This window comes from Planococcus citri, chromosome 3 (assembly GCF_950023065.1).
Source record: "Planococcus citri chromosome 3, ihPlaCitr1.1, whole genome shotgun sequence".
In the NCBI taxonomy this organism is placed as follows: domain Eukaryota; kingdom Metazoa; phylum Arthropoda; class Insecta; order Hemiptera; family Pseudococcidae; genus Planococcus; species Planococcus citri.
In genome coordinates, this window is record NC_088679.1 from 22,347,418 (window position 1) to 22,370,074 (window position 22,657).

Here is a 22,657-nt window from a genome sequence, read left to right on the forward strand (position 1 = left end):
TAGTTAATACGATGAAAGTTGATTTTTTTTTTTTCAACATTACACCCTATTTGTATCTGCATACCTACCTACAAACGTCCATGTCAATCAAAAATGAAAAAAACAAAACAAAATATATAACAACAAATTACAAATCGTTATCGACATGAATAATTTGCGCGATAGAGATAACGGGGTTTTACGCAGAAGGTAGAAAATATAAAATCCGTGTTTTTTTGACATGTATAGAGAGAAAAAAAACGCACGAAAAATAAAAAATAGAAAATAGAAAAAAAAAGTCAACATTGTCATATTGTCAAATAACAACAACAGAACAGCAGCAGCCATTAAATTATAAAAAACATCGTTCCATTATCGCGCATAAAATTAAAAGATGAAAGCTGAAAATTTTTTTCCAACGTACAGGAAAGGTAGGCAGGGATGCATACTTGTGTTAAAAGCGCGGTGCTAGGCGACAGATACCCCGGCTAAAAATGCATAGTCGTCAATTATCGTTGGTTAAACGTTAAATCGAATGAAATTACAGGCAGAGCGAAACGAAAAATGAAAAAAAATCCCACCATATCGGTACTTTGCGATATCGTATCTACCAGTTAAAAGGTTAATGGAGGAATTCAATGAATTTTTGCGTACGCCAACGTCACAACGCGCCGCAGCACGAACGAGATGGCATTTTAATAAAAGGATACCGACTTAATGGAATTACAAGCCTTTACGCTAAAACATCTCTCCCTACTCTTTCACCTTGTCATCTCCATAAACCGCAAAAGAATGCAATAATCATTTTTCCTTTTGCATTCTCCTTCTGTAGCTCTATAGGTACCTTTCGTTTCTTGTACCGACGAGGCGCAATTTTCTTTTATTTCCATTCGCCGAATGAAAAAATTACCTGCGAATGAGGTAAAGCGCTAGCATGCGAAATTTCTATCATTTTTATTATACTTCGGCTATTCGTTTAACATTTTTCAATTCGGTCGAGCAAAAAATTTAATTTCCAACGAGATCGAGTTTTATGGTTTATTCGGCCCGGCCGGTTCTCGTCGAGGTGGAATGGCCAAATTTTTTTCATGTCTTGAAAATATACTTAGCTAGGTTTGGAGGTATTTGGGTACCTAGTTTGGAAGCGTATTTTGGCTATATCTATAACATGTTCTAGGTAGCACAAAAAAATATGTCAAATTTTTTCAATTTGATTCTGTCTGCTTAAAAAAAAAAAATTGTCAGTCTGTATTAAGTTTCATCTTTTTGCTCACAAGGGAGCTGCTCAAGGGTGTGTGGTTGTCATTTTAAAGAAGACGGTATATTTTTGAACTTCCTTACCTATCTAGGTATCTCTATTTTTGATTTCACGATAAGACGAAATAAATTTTTCAATTTACTACTTCCCACAATGTTTAGCTGAAAATGTACAGACATTGATAAAATTAATTGTTCATTTTCAGTGTGATTATTTCACTGGACTATCATAAATAAATCATAAAAAAATCAAGCTGAATCAGAATATCAGTATGCAGGGTGTATCATTGAAACACTGCCAGCAAGGTTGCTAACTGAAAAAAAAAGTTCAAGTCTAAACTAATGGTTTTAGTACCTGGATTAAAGCTGGGAAATTTCAAAAAAACAACAACAACAACAACTGATATTTCTAGAATTGTGAATTTGTGCAAAACTTTAAGATGATTTCCTGCACTTGAAACCGAATATCTGTTCAATGAATTAAATTCATTTGAGTTTGCATATTTCATGCTTGCAGATTTTCGATACATCCGATACCAAGAACCGCAGTCTTCATTTTTTGTTCAAATTGATAAAGAACAATGATCTGGTCATACTGGTTCGACTCGAGTATTTACGGCAAACTGGTTATGCAATTATATTAACATCTTTGAAATACTCACTACGGTTTGCGTGCAGTGGAGATTCGAAGGCACAACAAAAACACACTATTGAGGAACTCGAGAATCTGCCAATTTTAAAAATTTCTCCGATAATGGAGGACGAATAACTTGAATCAAGCTGGGAGGCAAGGGGGATCAAATCATCCTAAAATCTTGAAAATTTGTAAATATTTTAAACATTTTTGCAGAGTTTTGTTTCCACATTCATCGACTTCTTTGATCCTAAATAGAAATCTGTTAAATAGCGAACTTTGGAGGAAAATTGTTATTTCATGTAGATCAATTTAAAAAGTTTCGAATGCTTCAACATTTTCCCCAACGTTGAAAATTTACCGTCTGTATATTATACCTTTGGTGTCATGGAGCTAATTTCGGAAGGGTTGTGTGCTCCAAAATTTTGAACAACAGTAAATATTCAACTAATTTGAAAATTTTTTCCACTAACTAAAACTTCTACTGAGTTTATATTGTTCCAATTGTCTTCTGATCATTCATTTTTATTTTTTGGTCGAGAGAATACCTGAATTAGAAATGAAAATCGTTTTTAAAAGCTGATCAACCGAACTGCAGTGAGAACAAAATTACTCTCTATTTTGATATCAATTCTAGGGTCCAAGCAGAAACACCTAAATTTACAACCTAACTTAACTAAGCAACCTAGTCCCTCTCCCTATGAAGGGAAGGCAAAACAGAGCATTTAGATAATAAGTATACACATGCATGAAAAAAAATCAAAATTTTACTACATATATTGACCTAGAAAGCTGAAATTTGGCATATATCCTATTTTCGACCCGGCAAATCGATTTTGAACAGTTCTGGAGCCTCCAGCAGATTCTTGAAACTTGAAATTTCCTCAACATTTCATCAAATGCCGTTGGAAAGCTGAAATTAATTCTGCAAATCAATTTCAACACGTTATTAAGTCGACAGCTGGTAGATTTCAAGCCATTTTGGAGCCTCCAGCGACTTTTTGAAAATTACTGGAGCTTTCCACAGATTTCAATGCTTAAAATTTTCATAAAATGTTACCAAACAGAGTGGGAAATCCAGAATTCACGCTCCATCCAACTTCAGCACGCCATCAAGTCAAATTCTGATGGGTTTAAGCCATTATTGGAGCCTCCAGCGACTTTTTAAAAATTCTTGGAATCTCCAGCAGCTTTTTTAAACGTAAAATTGCAACAAAATTTCAGCTTCCTCATTCCATTTAATAAAATTTTTTGAAAATTTCACGTTTCAAGAATCTGCTGGAGGCTCCAGAAATTTTCAAAAAGTTGCTAGAGGCTCCAAAATGACTCGAAGCCATCTGAAGTCGACTCGATAGCGTCTCGTAGTTGGAGTGCAGATCAAATTTCGGCTTTCTGACTCCACCTTGATGAAATTTTGTGGTTATTTCAAGTTTCAAAAATCTGCTGGAGTCTTCAGTAATTTTTAAAAAGTCGCTGGAGGCTCAAAACCGAATTGAAATCCAATTGCAGTCGACTTCGTTGGGTATTTAAATTGTCTTAGGAAATAAATTTCGACTTTCCAGCTGCATTTTCAAGTTTCAAATATATGCAGGAAGCTTCAAGAATTTTCAAAAAGTCGCTGGAGGTTCCAAAATGACTTGAAGCCGCCAGCAGTCAACAAAATAGCGTGTCGAAATTAGTTTGTAGAATGAATTTTGACTTTTCAACCGCATATTTGATGAAATTTAGAGGGAATTTCATGTTTCAAAAATCTGCTGGGGACTCCAGAACAGTTCAAAACGGTTTGAAACAGTTTCCAATCGATTTTCCAGGTTGAAATCATAAATTCAGTTTTCTACCTAGGTCAATTTGGTGAAATTTTTGATTTTTTTCTCATTTTTGGCTTAAATTCGATTTTCAAAAATTCAGCAAAAATAAAAAAATACACATTAGCACTTGAAATTTTGACATGTCTTAAAATTTTTTCATCGATTTTTTGTCGATAAATTCCCTTATCGATATTATCTGTCGATTGTGCTACTAGGGATGTACATTTTTCATAGGGAAAAAATTATTCTCATCGAATCTACTCATACACGTAATCCAGCTGAACTCGTTCCTTTTCCGTCTCATTTACATACTAATACGTCCGTAATCGTGCTGAACTCCAATCTGATCTGAGAAACTAGACTTATTCCTTTGATATCATCGAAACGGAAATAATTTATACAATCTCTTACATACCTAAGCTTGAAAACTATAAAATATATTGATTTTCTATTTCCTTTGTAATACTCCTCTCTATTTATACCTACAAACATATATAAGCAGGCACCAATGCTGTGTTCTGCTTACCAAATGCCCGAAAACCTTCTTCAACACGAATGAGTACAAGTAGGTATATATAGCTACCTACAATCTACATCTGAATCTACTTACTTAAATGGATGAAGTGTCAAATCAATAGAATACAAATCTTATCCTTATGTACCTACTCATTTTTTGCTAAGTATATGTATGTACTTGGTAGAAAAAGAAACTTACCCATGGTAAGTAAAAAAGGGGAGGTGGTTCTGTGCAAATTGCAGCTATACAGTGTGTCCCATCGAATTGAGTAAAGTGTCTCTTTCATTACTAGGATAATCTAATAGACATCCCCTCTTGGGTTCATGTGAGCATGTTTGCCTAGGGAGCTGAACTTTGCTTTCTTGATTATTTCAATATTTTTCAATTTTATAAGATTTTTTTGGAGGGAGGGGAGCATTTACATCAGGTTTCAAAATAAATCATCAAAAATTCGAAATTAGTAAAGTTAATTTTTCAAAATTTTCAAAACTTCCTCAAATCATTTGTTATTGATTTGAACACTTCGTATTTGTACTAAGGGTAGAAATGTCCGGCAAGATACAATAACGAGAGCATGGAAAGTGTTAGGGTAACATCCTGTATTTTAATACATATCTCGTGTAATCGAAGTTCTGGCTCGTACGTGGCTTGATTATCAAATAAGCGAATTAATTTTATAATAAACTGGAAGTACCAGAATATGTTTCGAAACATGTCCAGTCGATTTCATCGGTTCTCCTTTCTATGATTGTACTTTTACATTTATGTTAAAAGGTTCACCACAATTTTAAAATCATCTCTCGAATCTGCGGGATCTTCTTTTCTACAATTGCTCGATCTGTACCTACATCGAAGGTTAACATAGGATAAGATAAATTTTACACGAGATTGTGGCTATTTAGCAGCTGGAAAGTGCACATTGCTGTAAAGGTACGTATAATATGGCGAAAACGGTCCGCAAAATAACCGGCGAACGAACAGTTTAATTATCTAATGGCGTTTCCATTTCTTTGAATTTCATTTTATAGCGAATGTCAATTTACAAATGTGTCTAAAACAAGATTTGTTTTTCGGCGTGTAGTTGTTATAGGACAGAAGCGACGCCAGCGTAAAACATCACAAATTGTTTATTTTCGTTAACCGAATTGTTCTCTCTCTCTGCGCTAACAAATGGAAAAGCTCTCGCTTTGATATTTTTTCCACGATTGTTGTCGTTGCACGGTTTCACCGGCGGAGGCGGTGGCGGCAGCGGCGTGTACAAAACGCCGGATTAAATGAAAATTCCACCGAAACAAATCATACTATGAAATTTACTTTAATCCTAAAATTTAATAAATCACCTCGTCGTGTACCTCATCGTGTTGGCAACATACAATCACAACGTACTAAAACACCCCCTGCAACGAGCATTCCACCGATACAATCCCTCTTGCCACATTCATTAACTCTGCCATCGTCATCGTACTATATTTATAGGTATATACCTCTATATGATACTTACACGTCGTCGTATAAATGAGTGGGAAAAATTTCGGTGATTTTTTTTCTACCCTCCTTCTACGTATATAGTCCTTCGGTTTACCCAAATGCACACAATCTCCGCCTTCGAGCACATCGTAAATTCGATACCCGCATCGTCGTCGTGTAATATTCCCCGCGAAAGACAATAAAAGGATGAATTTGGCACGGTTTTTTTTCTCTCTATTTTATTTGTGCGCCAGGAGCAGCGCATCGTTTCTTCATCGTCTTAATGGCACGAAACAATAGTTGCTAGCGACGATAAGCCTAAAACGTCACTAACGGACTTTAAAATGCTGTACTACTACCGGAGAGATACGCGAATAGAAGGTATCACAACAGCAGAAAACGATTCATACATTAATAATGACAGAGACAAAGCTCGCCCAGCAGATTGACATAAAATCCATACGCACGCGGTATATTTTCATTCTTGTTCTGTTGCCACGGTTTCTATGTCAATGTAACAGTTGCGTGTGCGGTTTTTCTTCACCCTTTTCCTTCTCACTCCGTATGCCTTGCCTAGTTCGCGTCCTATCGTTTTCCCTTCACTATTCCACCCTCTCACTCGCTCACCATTCGCATAATCAACGAGCCTACTTTGGTAAAATAATCTCGCGTATTAAATCTTTTTTTTTCTCGCCGTACCGTATCGATATATCCGAATTGGTACTTTTACACCTTTCTCTAGGTCGGTTTTTTCCCTCTACATTTGGTTCATTTTCAAAATGCACTTCGTATTATTTTATCCTCCTCGATACCGAACGCTGCCCTGGTTGAATGGGAAGGTGATGAGGGCGAAATACTCGTACGACCATACGTACACGGTGTAACATTAGCTATCGATTCGTGCACGTCTAGGTACATTTTGCATAAACAAGCTGTTTAATATTTTTCCTTCCTTCGTCGCGGTATTAATACATACCTTGTACAAGGTACACACCTAACCTAACACACGTACACATGCCAAGTAAATGTCGTCGTGTAAAGTATGCTTAGCTTGTTGGCTGACATTTATACGTCCCAAAAGGGTTGAAATTTTTTACGCGTAGAATAAACTTTTCATTTTTAAATCTTATCGCCTCTTGTATACAAATGTTTCTATTAATGAATTAGTTATTTTTCATCTTTTCTATTTAAAAATCTTGTATTGTGGAATTTTCACCTTTTTTTTTTTTTTTTTTTTTTTTTTGGTATATGGTATACCTACCCGCTTTGTCATAAATTGTGAATTAATTAATGGGAAAGAATAAATCATTAATTCTAAATAAATTGATGAACAAATTATTTTCAAAAAATGAAAGAAATAAAATCTGTTAAAACGTGTTCGAGCAACACTGTTCTCAAATGCAAAGTGAAATTAGTTAGCTACATGTGATTCATCAAGTATTGCATTCAATCAATAATCATGAGCAGATAATGGCCCTCTTTTGCGACTTGTCTAAAGCTTTTGATCGTATAGTTCATGATATCTTAATTGGAAAGCTGGAGAGGTATGGCATCAGGGGAGAAGCACTCTCATGGATAGAATCTTTCTTGGCTAATAGGTTACAAATAGTTGAAATTAATGATGATAATGGAGTTATTTATTCAGATGAGTTGGAATCAAAACAGGATGTTCCCCAAGGAACGATATTAGGTCCATTCTTTTTCATAACATACATATAAATGATCTACCCAATTGTATCTCTTACCCTTCAACATTATTTGCAGATGATTCCACTGTTCTCCTGATAGTAGATAAAAATTCGCTATCCTTAAAGAGGCACTACTAACTGATCTCATCTCATGGTTTGAAATGAATAAAATGGCCTTGAACCTAAAGAAAACTGTAGTAGTCCTCTTCACCTCTGGCATACAGCACACTTTGGACAATTCTAGAAATTCCTTTTTATCAGAATTCAGGGAAACTGCAATTGGGCATTACTGTAGAAACTAACTTGAAGTGGACTAACCACGTAAATAAGCTTTCAAACTTCAAACAAACTATCATCTTACAACTACCTTCTATATCAATTGAAGAAAGCAGCATCCATTCCCACACTAAAAGTAGCCTACTATGGATTGTTTCACTCTAATATGTCATATGGACTTGCATTCTGGGGAGGAAACAAAACCCTTCTAGATAGGATATTCCTTATCCAAAAAAGAATTATTAGGACAATGTTTAATTTAGCCCCTACCCAATCCTCTAGACAAACCTTCATTGATGAAAAAATTGTTACAACACCATTCCTATATATATGTACTACAGGTATCAATAATGATAAAAAAGAATATTATTCAGCCTTCAGTACTGACACATACTTATAATACTAGAGGGGTAAACTCAATCTTTGCTCAGTCAAAATCTTTAATAGTCTCCCTCCACAAATCAGAGATGTTCATAACACTAAGCTATTTAAAAAAGCTCTTCATAAATGGCTACTAAAAAGGGCATTTTATGATGTAGATGAGTTCCTAAACTCTAACCCTATTTAATTATTTATATGTATTCATTACTTTATTTTATTCTGTTTTGTTTCTCCATTTCACTTTTTTGTGTATTTTTATTGTTGTAAAGTAGCTCAGTAGGCAGTACCATGTAATAATATGTAATATGACTTGTAAATGCCGCTTGCAGTCTCTTACAGCAATAAATTATTTGATTTGAGGCGTGGCAGACTGCGGCTGGTTCAGGAGTGGAGTGGGGGGTGAGTTGTTGCTACTTCGTATTCAGCCGCGTTCCAAGTCAGTCGTTTTAATTCGCGTTATCCAACAATCCAACATGTACTTATTTGGAACATTTACAGAAATACTAATTTCAAATTTGAATTAATATAGATGAGGTACACTAAGAGATCGACAGCGACATCTAAACAAGATTAGAAAAATTATTGGAGTTCTCAACTCAGAAGGGAAATACTTATCATAACTGGAAGAAAATGTTTTTTGGACCAAACAAATAAAATGTTAATGGAGCATTCACAATAAAATACCCCACTGAGCCCGATGCTCGATTTGAAATGCTGAATTTTTTTTTCTTCGATTTTTGGTGAATTTTTGAAAACTTGCAGTACCTATACCTAGCCTACCTAATTTGTTTAATTTTCCACCAAAAAAAATCAAAAATTTGAAAGTATTGAAGTAGACTACTGAAAGTTAGTTTACATCAGATTTTGTGAGGATACAAATTAGTGGTAGTGATTTCAAACCCTTCTTGGAGCCTCCAGTAGATTTTTTTATTTTCCAGTTTTGGAAATATTTGCTATAATGAAAAACAAAAATGAAATTGAGTGTTTTTGAGCTAGAATACATACATTATTTTTGCATATCAAAATTATCAAACAATTGAAACAATAGAAGAGCGAAGAAAGCTGCCAGGGACCACAGAACATGACAGACATAGGAAAATTCTACCTCGGCGCATAACTAGGCTGTCACAAACGGGATAAAAATGCCCACATTTCATCAATATGTGAGGAAATCGAGATACACGCCGAGAAGAACGAGAACTGGTTGCTCTTTCAGAAAATCAGGTCAATTATGAGAGAATTCAAGGCCAGTAAGCAGATCATTTGAGATGAAGAGGGCAAAGTTAAGACTGATTCAGAGGAGGTTGCTGAGACATGGAGAAAGTATTGCAAGAAGCTATACGCCGAGGAAGAGGAGCTTCCTGATGATCCCAGATTCAACACCATGGAAGAGAAGGAGCCTCCAATTCTACTTGATGAGGTCATCAAGGCCATTGTGTACTTGAGAAAGAACAAACCTCCAGGACCAGATAAGGTGACAGCTGAGGTCTTTAAAGCTGGAAGCGAAGAAGTCACTCACCGAATCCACAACATATGCAACTTGATATGGCTGAGCGGCGAATGGCTGGAGGACTGGGTGCTGTCGACATGTCACTCTGTACAAAAAAGGATCTCTGGAGAATTGGGAGAACATTAACCATGTCCTAAAATCCTCATAACCAAAATTTTAGGTTATAATGCTCATTTTTGGATTTTTTTTGCAAATTTTTGAAATTTAAAAACATTTTCAAATAACTACCTATTTTAAGAGTACCTACTTAAGTAATTTTAAATTTTTTTCACGAAACTTGAATTTATTGAGCAAAGTGGACCAATGTAAATAATTCTTTTAATTCAACTTCTACATACACATTGCACAATTAACAGCTTAAAGTGCTCTGAAAAGGATAAAAATCACTCCCAAAGTGATTTGAAATTTCAAAAGAATACTTATTTGAGCAATTGTTGTGGGCTGCAGAATGTTTCAAAATTATGAGTTGTTGATGTGTAGGACCTAAAGTAAAGGGGTTTTTACGTTGGTTCACTTCTCTCAAAAGAATTGGTGTTTCATGAAAAAGTTTGAAACATCTTTGAATTCTTAAGATTTTCAAACATTTACCTAAAATTTAAAAATGAACTTCAAGTCTTGAAATTTCGGTTGGGAATTTTAGGTCATTTCTTTTTTATATGTAGCTTAGTTCCGTTCAAATCGGAGGATGCTAGTTCAAAAAGTTTCCTTCTGAATTGAAGGGCTTGAGGTAAAAATGAGTTAAATAATATTATTATTACCAAAAGGTAAGATTGTAAAATTTGTACCGAGATACCTAGACCTACAATTAATTGCACAATTCGAGATTTCCGGGTATTTTTTTTTTTTTTTTTGATAAAAATTCTTATATCTACTCACATCAAACTGTATCTGGTCTTCGAATGTAGATGTTTTCTGAGGCAACGACTTATTTCTATTTGATTTTTTTCAAAACCTATGAAATCTTTGGAATGTTTTGAAAAATATTAAACTTCGAAATTCTAGTTCAATTTTCCATTCAAGTTGCAGATTTTTTTTGAACCTGCCCTATAAGTTTACAATTGCATGCTTTCTGATAAAAAAAAAAAGAAGATGAAAATCGACCATCGAGTAGCCAGCTAGCAGTCTCTCTTGTGATTTTCAAGACGCTGAATTTCATTTTCGCTTTTTTATGAATTCCACCTCCTACCCGCCCAAATCACAAAAGTAGGTAATCACAAGAGAAAATTTTGGATTTGAACCTGTAGAAAATGGTTTTAAAAAGTGTCAATGGTGTATCCGAATTTATCATTTTTTTTTCATGGAAAATGAATTGAAATTGAATTTATAAAAATGTTCTGAAATTCGAGAAATAAAATTCAGCTCTGAAATTTGGCCCGATGGTGTATTTCTGGATGTTTTTCGGATTTCTCTCATCCAAAGATCCAACTACTTTTTCGTCCTCCATTTTGAAAATTGAATCATGCATAATTAAATTTCAAAAGAGGATCAACCGTAATTTCACCTATTTAAGTTCCTCCCAAGCTGTATCTATACAATTTTTAATTTTATGCTCATTCGATTCATATCGAGCTGAGGTGGTTTTTTTATGATGAAAGATGGATGACGAAGTTTATTAGAAAAAAACAGCCAGATAAACCATATTATCAGATATTACCAAAAAAGTCAGAATTATTATTTTGTACGGCGGTATAACGAATTTTCAACACACTTTTGCTGCATATTATGATAGGTAGGTATACTTCGATTACCCTTAGGTACGTTTCTTCATGGGAAGCAGTAAAGATTGAAAATCAAACTGAATAGAATTCTGAAACTCACCACCTATATTCAGACTACAATATATGAGTGAATGAATATACATTTCGGATCGTGATTCTCTAATAAAAAATAGCTAAATTTAACTTCATCTCAGGTGTTTAAGTTGAAATAATTTTTTTTGGTAGCTTTATCTACAATGTAAAACTACATGAAAAAAATCACAATACAATAGATCTGTACTAAAACAGTTGAGTATCTTTTACTGCATTCAGAGTGAATACCTACTTGAAAAACTGTACCTATCTATTTCACCTTAGAGATCAAGATCGCCCGAGAAAAAAAATGTATCCGGGTAAAAACTCGTGCCTCACAGTCGAGTTTTTCATCACAGCTTTCACAGGATACCAACGTCACAAAATATACCTACAACAAAATGACAAAGTTTTTAAGCGTTAACGTCCCATGCGACGTTGTAATAACAACTGCGAACTGAAAAAGTGGCAGGTTACATTTCGACAAGTTATTTGTGTGACGAACCCGCGTTGAATGAATTTAAAAAAAAAAAAAAAAAAAGGCCACAATTGCCACAAACAGCTCAGACTTGCACATTGGCGGCATCAATTGGCAAAAAAATTTCATTTGTCTGGCCTCAAAATGAAAATTTTTTCAACGCCAACTCAGATTTACAAATTCCTAATACAAGAATGAGAATCCAGCCGTATTGTTATGTTCGAATTATAATTTCAAAATAATGCCTTGAAACTTTGTTGGCCGGATTTACATATAAATTTTACTTAGGAGCTTATTATACAAATGTTTGCATTTTTTGTCGAGTATTTTGCTTTCGTTTTTATTTCTCGCTCGTGTTATGGCAAACATTTATATTTTTTGTTCGCCCAACTTCATTTTCGAATAAATTCGCATACGCGGAAATGTTCAAATTTTGTACGAACTTGGTAAGTTTATTTTAGATACTCTTGTTGTTCATTCGCGAAGAAAGAGGTATGTTGCCTACTTACTACAAACAGCTAAGTATAGCTTTACTTCATATACCAAACCAAACACCCTGCCAGTAAATTACGCTACGCGATCGTACATCTATCGAGCTTTTTTACTCATCACTTGAATCGCGTATACTATAAGGAAATCATCACCGGGGCCGTCAAAGTGATAAAGTGATTCTTGACGTCGTCTTCGCAGCTATGGTTTGCTGCAGGGTTTCTCTCGGCATAGCGCCTCGACGACGACGATATTCTAAATCTCATTCGCGCTTATGTGAATTTGCATTCTCATCCGTTTACGTAGTAAGTACAGCACAGTACAGTAGCTCGTATACTATACGCCGCGTCTTCTCTTCAACTCGTTAGCATATAACGATATTTCAAAAAATTGTTGGAAAACTCGGCGTAATAATTTTTCCATAACGGGACATTGCATGATTAATGACTCATACGAATTCGCACCGAATAACAAAAACAAGCAATGTTAGGCATCAAGGTTGAAATTCTTTTTTTCTTCTCTCCTCGTTGTGCTGGCGAATTAACGTGTACGTACTCGTACTAGACATATCGATTTTGAATTTGCTTACAACGTTTCCTTCCTATTTTTTACTATACTTCTTGCTGTATTATACTATACCTACATGCATGAGAATGGGTGCCGATTTGTGACAATAGACGAGTGTACTTCACAAATTACATACAAGAAGAAAACGTGCAAAAAAAAAATGAAAAATTGACCCAATTTTGGCAAAAATTTCAAAAATTTATTTTCTTGAGGCACTATTAGACCAAGTTTTTCTTTTGGTAATACAAATCATTATGAGAATTTGATAGGAATTTGAGACCCCAAGCATCAATCACGTATAGTGCTGAAGTTAATTTGGACGATTTTTATGGCATCTAGTCAGAAACGTGATGAAGTGATGTGTCATGAGGGTGGAGGGGGAGGGAGAGGGGAGGAGTGAAACTAAAATTTTACCAACATTTTTTGCCAGATTTTCGTAGTTTTGATTATCCAGGTGTGAGTCGAACAAATTTTGGAAAGGGGAAGTTGGAAACAAATTTTTTTATGTTTTATTAACTTTTTGCCTTTTGAAAATCAAATTCAAAAAGAGAACAGAACATTTTTGATTTACCTCGAGCGAAGCGAGGACCAAAAGCTTCAGAAAATTCACAATTTGATAAAATCTCCACAAATTATGAAATTTCCTGACGAATGAGCCCAATATCGTTTTGCATATTTCGCATATGTAGGTATTTAAGACCAAATTGCTTATTTTATCGTATTTTAGGGGAAAACCCTGCATATTTCTGCATAATGTATTTGAGCATTTTCTGGTATTTTTTTTGCATATTTATGGAAATTTTGCCAAAATTGACATTTTCAAGACTTTTTTGTTCAAAAAATCGCAACATTGCTAAAATGTGACCAACATTTTTTTAATCGAAATATTGAAGTATTCCATTTTTACATGCGCAGTTTTTCGGATCCCCCCCCCCCCCTACAAACAGTTTTTAAAATCGAGCCATAGTGAACTAGCATGCTACAAAATATGCTCTAATCGTCGGTTTGTGATGTTGAAAGATCTTTCAATTTATTCAAAGTGGTTCTTATAGTGACAAAAGGTGGTGTTTTTTGATGAAAAAACTCAGAATACATTTAATGGAATTTAATTCTTTCAGTTCCCAACTTTTTTAGTTGAATTTCCTATTTTGTTTCTTTTGTTTCCAGATTTTATGAATTTTATGATGTATTTATTACTGCGTTCATTTTGTTTTGAATTAACAATTCTCACGTTTTCCAACTTAAGAAATCTTTTTCAGCTTAAGAAATCTTTTTCAGGGGTAGGTTTGTCATTGTCACTCAAACAGAAATTTTTGCATATTTTAGGTGAGAAAATTGCATAAATATAATGCATACTTTCACCATAGGCATGTATTTCTGCATAAAAATACCAGCTCTAAACATCATTCAAGAATTTGTGATGATCCAAAAAGTCGTTTTTAATGGTTTTAGCATTTTTAGTTTTCAGGAAATTATTCCTAATATTTTTAAAAATATGAATGGGGCTCGAGCTAAGCGAGGGCAAAAGCTCTTGAAAATTTACACTTCATCACTTTTTTTTTAGGACATAATTTTCATATTTCAGGAGCGATATTCCCGCTCCTCATTTTCAAAAACATCCAATTTTTACAAAAAATATAAAATTATTGTTTGCAAATTTTTGGCTAAAAATAGGATTTTTTGATATTTCAGCAGAAGTTGGGATATTCTGTCAGTTTTGAAAATTTCAAGTAAAACAAGATTATTTTTGGTGTCAGAAGTCAATTTTTGTACTCTCTATAACTTTGGTTGGAGAAAGGAAAAGGAAAATGATTAGGATATAGTGAGATATGCCTTCACCGCCTTGGCGGTTATAAATAGAACTTTTATTACACATACTGGAAGTGTAGGTAACGTGGGAACTATGTAGACCTTTTCTTATGACAAGCTGTGTATGTACCATCCCGGTGCTTGCTGTAAAGAAAGGACCTTCACTTAGCACCGATATCTCGAGTACTTTGTCAAATATGAATAAAATCATAAAGATGTATAGGATAGGAGAGGTCCCCCTCTTCTCCTCTTCCCTGTTTTTGCTCACTTGTCTAAGTGGATGATTCTTGCTTATAACGTGGTTTTTTTATTAATGTTCTAATAATCACGGTAGGGGAGACTGTTGTACCCCGACCATAATGTACCAGGGAACACTTTGCTGGTGCGAAGCGCATAGCGCTCCTAGCGGCGATTTGACGTAACACACATGTGAAGTACATATATAGTATTATGAGTCCCACCATATAAAATTTCATAAAAATTGGTGGCCATCTTCGTGACAAAAATTGATAAAATGTATTTTATGCATGTAAAAGTAATTATTTTGATGGTTTTGTTAAACCTACTGACAATAAGAGATTAAAATATTTCAAAATTGTTTCACTGTAAGTTAGTACATTATACCAGCTACCGAGTAGCATTCTTGGATACGCTTGAAAACATCAACTTTTTTCAAAATATTTTTTTTTCCAAATTTTCATGGGGTCTTGTATGTACCTTGGAACAAAGTGACCTAATGTACTACGGAACACCAATTTTTTGCATTTCTTACTACTTTTTTTTAGCTATGCCACGAAGTAAAGCATCAAAAAATGGAAATAGGTACACATTGCTTCAGAAAATTTACCACCAGCACAAATTAGTTTCATTTTTTTTACTTTTGAACTTTCAAAAATTCAAATTTGACCCATTTTTTATGAAAAACTCAAAATTTGATGAAATTGAGATTTAAATACCTCAAATAGTGTTTTTGAAGTCTGGAATTGATAAGCAATAGTTTTGATGAATCGTTAATCAGGAGCTTCCAAAAAAATTTTAGTGAAAAAGTTATTGCGTTTCACAGTGCATTATGTGGTGTTCCCTGGTACATTACCCCAATGTACCACGGAACCAAAATTTTCAATTTTTTGAATGCAAATTGTGACCATAGTATGTTATGAATGGAATTTTTTATACACGTAATTTATTCCTTTTTAAACGCTCTTTCACATGGGCTAAACACAAATTACTAAAATTTTGAATTCTCAACGCTGGATGCAAAAAACGAAAAATCGTTCCGTGGTACAACAGCTTCCCCTACATTTGGGCATTTTAATGGATCTTCCACAGCATCAATAATGCTTCTTGTCGAAAAGGAGCTTCATGTAATACATTTCTGTCATTGTGTTTAGTATTAGGGACACCTGTGAGAGAGACACAAAATATGGACAGTACCTATACAGGGTGCCCAGAAATATTGAGTACCCCTAAGAAAGTTTTTCATTAAAAATATAGGTTGGCAACGTGAACGCTTTAATAGATGCATATGATTGGTGGAATGTTATCTCTCTAGTCCAACGACCAATCATGTGCTATCATTATTATCATTCACTGTGACCAATCAAAGTATTTTAGTAGAAAACTTTTTTAGGGGTACTCGATATTTCTGGGCACCCTGTATGTGTAAATGGTGAGTAACCTTGCCATTGTTAATTAACCTAAGCTCCATCTAATTGATGTAAATGTTTGTGGATATTGAGCGTAAGTCCTTTATTCACAAATATTATATAAATAGGGATTATATTATATCTGTGTGATGACCTTTGATTCACCATCTTCAATTAAAATAATAGTATCTGAAAACATCGAATGACTATTATGTCTTATTTTCATTAACGCAAGTCGTCTAGTTTGGGCTGTGGCCCTCATTTATAATATAAAATGATTTAGATTATTTTATATTTTTAGTCCCCTTTAATGTGTATTTTCATGTTGAATCTAATTATAATAAATCATATTGACATGATTGAAGGTATTGATTGACTTATAATATGATTTGGCATTTTTTGCATAGAGTTATTTGTGATGATTTACCAGCTTTCCAACTGAAACTACTATTCTGGCATTTGGTAATTATTCCCTACCATACCATTAATATCTTTCCCCCTATCCAATGAATTAAAATAATTTCTCTATTCCTAATCATGCATAATTTAACCCTATCAATCTTACACTGAAAGAAATGAGGAGCTCATTGCAAAAGTAGCCCTTGTCACATGAACTTTTAGACACGTTTTACTCGATTGCACCTATTGCCAACTGCGGAGATCATGTTATAATGATGAAATGACCGTCAAGTTAGTCTACCCTGAGTAGCCCAGAGAGGAATTGCTTTATAGAGTTTACATTCATGATACTGGGTAAGCTCAAGGGAGAGCTTTGGAGATTGCATAGGTTCATGTGACAAGGGCTACTTTTGCAATGAGCTCCTCAAATGATTTTCAAAACGCTGTATTCAGTCCCCAGTAATTTTCAAATTACCTCATTTTGATGTAATGATTACATAGTTCAAATCAGAGAATGCATCAATAATGGAATGAGTACATTGCCAGGAAGGATTTATTGCATCACCTTCCAAAATTCATTTCTATGTTCTCATTACATTTCTTTGGGGACTCAGTCCTGCAGACATGGTATTCAGAACATCATTTGGTGGGTAATAATTACATTGTATAGTAAGCAATGATTACATTCCTTAAACATGGCTGAGAACCATGTAGTGATTTACAGAATACAGTACATGATGTACTGAGTACATCGTCAGTGGTAAATATTCCCAAACAGTGAAAAACTCATAAATACTTCGAGGGCCTGAATCAAACATTCTACTCAAGGCCATGTCATTAAGTGTAGGCAGTTAGAACGAGAGGTCGCAGGTTCGAATGCCGGTTAGGTAGGAAAATTTTTGTAGGGAAATTAGGTCTTGAAAAATTTGTTGCAGTAAAAAATCATTTAGATGTGCGGAGAAACTTGAAATTGATAATACCTAACCCCACTTTTCAAATACTGTTGAATAAAAACGATGGAATGGTTACTGCACTTCTGTGTAATAGTTACTTCTCTAAATGTGTACTGATTAATGCGTTTCATTCCTATACCAAAATTACCGCGTTTTAATGCACTGAGTGCATCGTTTTAATGTAACTATTACTGTTTATTTCTTTCAGTGATGAAAGTTCATAATTGAGGAAGCAAAATTCTTTGATTTTTCTTGCTTGCACAATTTCTTTCTAACTTTCTCTCAAATTTTCCAACTTTTTTCAATAGATCCAATTTTCCCCAACTTTTTACTTAAATTTTTCTGTCTGAGGGATGAAGAGGGGGGAGGGGACCTCAACGTTCGGTGCGCCTCTGTATTTTTTTTATGTTGGAAAATTCCAAATGTTCAAAGTAAAACTTTAGTACGGCTTGAAACTACCTTCAATCTACTGATGCATGTTGAAATTGGGGTAAAAAGTAAATTTTAACTTTACAACTTTATTTTGTAAACCATAGCCAAAAATTTCAAATTCTCAATTTATTTTTTGTTTTTTGGCAAATGTTTAATAATTTAACTTTAGGCCATAAAAAATGGGGAAAAAATCAAAATTTCATCAAATTGACCTAAAATGCTTAAATTTCGTTCGTTCACCATTTTTGACCTCTCGAGCTAATTGGTGATGGTTTCGAACCATTCTTAAGGCTTCAGCGGATTTTCAGATTTTTAGCACCTGAAATTTTGAGTAATTTTCGAAACAGGTATTATGGGTAAATGTGTACAATCAAAATAGAGCCAAAAATCAAATAAAATCTCATTCCCCTGCAACGTGAAACCATAAACGTAGGTAAATTTAATACCTGGCCGCGATAAAAAAATTGTCAACAGAGCGTAGGCGAGTTCACATGCAAATTCCACACTGCAATGCGAGTTACATCATCGCAATTTGCATTTTATCAACAAGTCCACGCATTAGATCTGGGTACTGGCGTAGAGTTGTGTGTTCTGTGTTATGTGTATACGTATGAAATTAATTCAACAATGCTTCTTTCAAGCATCATCAATGCTGAACCGATTACAAATGCTCGGTGACAGCGATATTTTTCAATTAACTCGGTAGAATTTTTTTAACGCTGTTTTATTCGTTTATTTTTTAATTCGTCGTCGTAGTCGCTTACGTAACATTTAGATACATACACAAGTAGTATGCAGTTAACAACGGAATAGCGTCAAACAGCGTCCTTATAGTAGTGACACTCTAAACGTATAAACGTAGGCCCAACTGTTGGTTGGTTGCATTTTTGACTCGTTTGACAAGTTCGTTGGTCGCGGTCGTTGAAAATTTTCAGTAGGGGACAATTTTCCCCCATCACAAAATTTTATTTAAAATTTACTCGTATTTAAGTGGCTCGCGATTGATGGAACCTTGATTAACGCGTGTGTACCCGCAAACGACAGAAGAACCGGTTCTTACTTGCTGTTACGATATACGAATGAACACAACAATATGAAAATATACCATAACACAGTCGTATCTACATATTCGTGAATTCAATACCGAAGTGTAGTGTCGCCGCGTTCGTTCATATCAAATATTTACCCTAATTAGCGTCAATTTCGCAGACGAAAATTTATAAATATTTGATTGACTCGTTAATAGAACTTACTCATACATCTATTCCGGTATGTAAGATTTATACCTCAATTATTACTTCGTTAATACACGTGATACTAACTGTCCAACTTTCATGATTTACTTATAATATATTTAACACAACGCGAACATATGTTGTTGCGGTGGCAACCTTGAAACCTCTTGTTGGCGGTTCATAGTCAGCTGATGCGGTTTAGTTATATATTTGCATAGTATATAAGGTACATTTACATACACAATTACACTAAATACCTCCACACAGTGCTGCGATTGCCTCTCTTACGTCGTACTCTTACTTTACGTGTCTTCGAGTGACATATTCACTGAACCGGATAAATTTACATTGGGTTTGCGAGTGATGTCTTCAATAATGCTGAAAATACGTACGTGAATTTTTCATAGTTATTAGGTAGGGTATACAATATAGGTAGGTACATACATATTTATTTCATCGTTCGTTTGAAAAAATCTACTATAGGATAAAAATTACAAATTGTAAACCGCCACAAATCAAATGAAAGAGGGAGAGAGGTGAAAAATATGCCAGAAGTCAAATTTCAGTTTTATTATTCGAACCAAAAATTAAGTGGGGGTCATTCGATTTTTCTCATTCATTTCACGAGTTTCCTTCGTTTTTTTTGTAAAAAATAAGGAAATTTTGATGAAAATAAGCTGGAAAAGGCAGAGTTGGCCTTGGCTGGAATTTTGAAACTAAAAACCATTTGGCTAAAACTTATAGTGACCATGGTCCAAATCTTTAATAAATTTAATTTTTTTTTCTTAAAAAACAGAAATTCTGTATTCAACATTTTGTACACTTCTAAATTCAAGGATGATAAATTTATAAACATGAACATTGTAAACATTATAAAATTGAGTAAAATTCAATCAATCATATCCATTTAGGGTAGATCAAAATAAAAATAAATAAATAAAAAAAATACCTTGAATTTTAACGAAAATTGGTGGGCAAATTTACTTTGAGTGGGAGACAACTCGGGAAATTTTTGAGCACCCAGTTGTTCATTCTCGAAATTGGATCATTTTCGAAAAAATCGTAGTTTTTTGCCATTTTTGAGTAGTGTAATCTGTGCAATCCCTCGGTCGCCCCCTTCAAAAGTTGCAATTTGAGTTTTTGAACCTCCCTGGCCCATTGAATTCAAAATTCAATATCACATTTAGTCCTCTACCAAACATTTTTATCAACTTGAAAGCACTTTTCCACCATTGAAAATTCTGTTCATAAAAAATCAACGCTGGATTCATGTTCAGCAGGTCAAAATACCCAGATTACAACACTTTTCACGATCATTTTGGTCAAGCTGTTCAAATTCACTTTTTTGCTTAGATTTTTTTTTGAATTTCAAAGATTTGATCGAAAAAATCGCAAACACGTGTGATAATTGGAGTATTATTTTTAACCCACTAAATACAAATTCCATGCTCTTTTTTTAAAAAAGAATTTCTTATCGTGAAAAAGTGCCTGAATGGATGATACAAAATTGTTATTTTCGATGATTGTCAACTTTCAATCGCTTATGATGGAGGGCTAGTGTCAAGGAGGTTTAGAAACTCAAATCGAAACTTGTGAGAGGGTTGACCGAGGGATTAAACCGGATATACTGCCCAAAAGTGGCAAAAAAGCCACGATTTTTTCGAAAATGACATCACTTCATCACTTTTTTTCAAAAATGTAATGGCAAAATTTTTAATCTGAACTATCTACAAAAGCAGAACGTAAGGTAAATAAGTATTCCTTTAATCAAAAATATCACAAAATCAGCTCTTACTTCTTTTTTTTTGACCAATCCTCCAAAAATGAATTTCAGTACCTTGAAATTGTGCGTAAAAATTCTGGCAGCCCAGTATAAAAAAATGTAAAAAAGAAAAAAGTTTAATGAAAACAAGACAAGTTATATGTAAAAGTATAGAAAAATGATAATGGAAAACTTGGGTGGTAATTTTTAAGGAGAATTACTGGTAATTTGGTAACTTTTTGGTAAATAACTGGTAATTTTGGAGAAATAATTTTTGGTAAATTACTGGAAATGTGTGGTAAGATTTTTTTGGTACATTACTGGCAATTTTTGGTAAATTAATTGTAATTTTTGGTAAATTACTGGTAATTTTTGGTAAATTTTGGTAAATTGCTGGTAATTTTTGGTAAATTATTGGTAAATTTTGGTAAATTTGGTAATTTTTGGTAAATTTTGGTAAATTTTGGTAAATTTGGTAATTTTTGGTAAATTTGGTAATTTTTGGTAAATATATTACTAGTGATTTCTGATAAATTACTGGTATTTTTTAGTAAATTTTTGGTAATTTTTGGCAAATTATTGATGATTTTTGGTAAATTGCTGGTAATTATTGATAAATTACTACACATTAACTTTTATTAAATAACTGTCAGTTTTTAGTAAAAACTGGAAACTTTCGGTAAATTACTAATATTAGTAATTATTGTCAAGTTACTGGTAATTTTTGGAGAATTTCTGGCATTTTTTTGGTAATTTTTGGTAAATTACCAGTAATTTCCAGGGAACTACTGGAAATTTTAATTTGACAAAAATTGGACCGATTTCTGATATTTTGAGAATTATTCCAATATTTTGTCCGCTTTCAAAAACTTTGAGGAGAGAACAAATAATTTTCAACATTTTGAGTTGAGCTAGATAAACTTTCTAGTATCTAGGTGGGTAGTTCTATCAATTTTACACAATTTTGCAGTATGTCTCCTCGCCAAAAAAAAATTGTTCTGAGAATTTTTTTTTGGTTGGAATGGTTAATATATACACTCGAGACTTCATTGACAGTGTTGTGCCCAATTCATATCACTCAGGGGAGGGGGGGGAGAGCCATTTGAAAATGTGGGACTTTTCTGCAGATTTCGAATCAAAACTGGTCTTTTTTGAGAGAACCAATCACCTACAAAATTAAGAAAAGTGTTTCAGTAATTTAAATAATTTTAAAATCGATAATATACCACGAATTTTAAGGATTTTTAGGTGAAAATTTCTCCGGCTTGGTCAACAAAGTATAAATTCCATGGCGAAGGAAAAAACGTCATTCCCCATGACGGTGGATAAAACTTTATTAAGTAGGGATAATATAAGTGTAAAATTGTTTAAATTCGTGTTTTTTCGTGTAATTAGTATCAGTACTCACCACATAATAATTTTTCAACATTTCTCAGTTTTTCTCTGTTTGTGTACCGCGCAGGTGAGAAACCATGACGAAAGAAGTGGCAAAAGATGAATAACCATATTTTCATGGAATCACGTTTATATACTGCATTAGCGGTGTTCGGATTCTGTATTTTATCAGTGGACAAGATTTG

General features: G+C 33.9%; 1 protein-coding gene across 4 annotated transcripts in view; it reads left to right on the top strand.

The window, feature by feature from the left end:
- The window catches only part of cpx (complexin), a 478,766-nt gene that overhangs the window by 50,229 nt on the left and 405,880 nt on the right, over window positions 1-22,657 (top strand). The window contains exon 1 of one of the 4 annotated variants that reach the window (XM_065358570.1): window positions 18,941-19,349. The exons of the other annotated variants lie outside the window; for them this stretch is intronic. The gene's annotated coding sequence lies outside the window, so the exon portion shown is untranslated. Of the gene's footprint in view, window positions 1-18,940; window positions 19,350-22,657 lie in introns of those variants that run through there. 4 annotated transcript variants of the gene reach the window in all.